General features: G+C 45.1%; 1 protein-coding gene across 1 annotated transcript in view; it reads left to right on the top strand.

The window, feature by feature from the left end:
* Nucleotides 1–2,346, top strand: part of ROR2 (receptor tyrosine kinase like orphan receptor 2) — a 213,192-nt gene that overhangs the window by 137,839 nt on the left and 73,007 nt on the right. The gene's annotated exons all lie outside the window — the stretch shown is intronic.

Below are 2,346 nucleotides of genomic sequence, written 5' to 3'. Positions count from 1 at the left end.
TTCTTTAAAGTGTGAGAAGGCTGGTCCCAAGGGATTGCCTCAGAGTAGACAGTGATTGCTCCTGGCTGCCACCCAGAGAAAGGAAACTTATGTTCGCACAAAACACTGTCCACAAGTGTTCTTAGCAGCTTTATTTGGAATAGTTCAAAACTGGAAACAATACAGATGTCCTTTAGTGAATGAAATGGATAAACAAACTGTGGTCCAATCATACCATGGAATACTTTTTTGCAAAAAAAGGGGGAATGAAATATTTCTACAGGCACTAAATTGGATGGCTTTCAAAGGCATTGTGCTGAGTGAAAGGAGCCAGTGTCAAAAAGTTATGTAGGGGAGGGAAAAGCTTTCTCTGCTCTTCTCTTAGGTTCTGTGGCTGGGGCTTGGGAATTAAACTGACAAAAGACAACTTAACAGGAGAAAAGGCATATAGATTTTATTGATGTTAATCTTTTTATATGTGCAAAGTCATCACAGGAAAAGGAAAATCCAAAGAAGTGGTTAGGTTTGGGCCTCATATACTATATAAACAAAGGATGATAAATTGTGGAGAAGTGATTAGACAAAGGAAAGGGGTTTGGGCTTCTAAGGGCATTAAAGTATGAGAAAGTGACAAGCAAAAGCTTGGAAAGAGGGTAGCCTGAAGCTTTTCAGGCTGCGTCCAGCAACATGCCCTGCACATCTTCCCCCTTGGCCAGTTTCTGTGTCCAGAGCATCTTCACGGAGCTTGCCCTGAAGAGTAGAGCTGATACAGACCCCAAAACCGCTGAGCCTCGAGTTATGGGATGTACCTGTGTTCAGGAGACTCGTCATAGATGTCAGTGTCCAGTTTATCAAAACTCTTCTATGCTTTAAGTTCTTTATACATGATAATGGTGGGTGGAGAAGTGAGGCAGATGGGATAAGGTCCAGCTTCCTCTGTTGGAGTCATCCATACTGCTCAAGTGTGGGGTTCGGGAGCCACCTCGTTGGGTGCCTTGGTCAGACATCCTCACTTATTCCAAGCTTAACTCTGATGAGGCTTTTCCAGGCCTTTCTTCTTTCCCTCAACTTTGACATGGTGTTAAATTTCTCATCTGTTTGAGTGAATATTTTCAACAGGACTGTTATGAGCTCCTTGCTATCTGAAAGCCAGTGCATGTGGAAGAACTGCCTGTTTGTGTAATAATGAGTCCCTTTTGAAAATATGGCTGTGAACTTTACAGTGGCATAGGAATTAAATGTGAAATCAGCTGGGGAAGAGTTTACAGTTGGAGTTGTGGTTTGGTGTGTCCACACTATAAGCCCTGGCCCCTTCACCTCTTTCGGTGTCTCCTTCCCCATCCAGCCTATGTTTCTGTCTCACTGGCCTTCCATTCTGTGTTTGCATTCTTATTATGATGAGAAAGTACAGGAAGGTGAAACCTCGAACTCCTTCCCACCCTTGTTTTAGGGCACATAGTTCCTCAAGTAGTTCAAATGTCTGGGAAGCCTGGGCCTCTCTCCAGTCAAGGACAGAGTCCTCACCTTTTTCTGTAACCCGAGCCAGGGTACCAAGAGGGGGCTGATCCTCAGGCACTCTACAACACACCGATGATGACGTGTGCAATGATACTGTTCTTTGAGAAGCCAAATGGTTACGAAGAAAATTGCAGACATGGCCAGTGTCACAGAGAGGGAAAGCAAAGTCCTAACTGGTGGTCCTGTGCTCTTACCCTCTTCTGTGCTGAGACCTCTCCGCTTTGTGATCTGAGTCATGTACACCTGTCCTGGTACTGTATGGCTGTGGGGCCATCCTCAGAAGAAAGAGCCATGGCCCCAGCCTAGAAGGCACTCACAGTGGTGCATGGATCAGGCCATCTCCCAACTGAGTTAGAAGGAGAAGAAGAATTAGAAAAAGGGAGACAGGACAGGTGGAAAAAAAGAAGCATTTGTCGACCTCCGTGTAAAGAACATTTGAGAAATTTTGCATGAACCTCTTGGAATCCTCACAGGGAGTGCCTGTTTGCATTTAAGGAGACGAAGATGCTGAGAGGCCATTTCTCTTGTTCCGCCACCCGGTTCAAAGCTTATAGGCAGCAGGGGCAGGGCGTGGATGGGCATCTGTCTGAATATAAGGGTTGGGCTCTTTCAGTGTACCTTTTGAGGCTCCATGTCTTTTGTGTGAAACTGGAAAAAGGATGAAGAAGGAGTCAATGTCTGGACGAGATTATATCTAAATGTTATTTCACCTCTCAGGCTTGCTGACTCTAAAAACATGCAGGAAAACAGAAAGTAGAATGGAGTCAAGCAGAGTTTCCCAAGCTCATGCTGTGGACATTTGGGGCTTGATCATTCTCTCTGGTGGAGGCTGTCTTGTGCATTGAAGGT

Source organism: Pteropus vampyrus, unplaced genomic scaffold, assembly GCF_000151845.1.
Source record: "Pteropus vampyrus isolate Shadow unplaced genomic scaffold, Pvam_2.0 Scaffold469, whole genome shotgun sequence".
Lineage (NCBI taxonomy): Eukaryota > Metazoa > Chordata > Mammalia > Chiroptera > Pteropodidae > Pteropus > Pteropus vampyrus.
The sequence above is the reverse complement of the archived record's forward strand: the minus strand, read 5'-3'. Positions and strand labels throughout refer to the sequence as shown.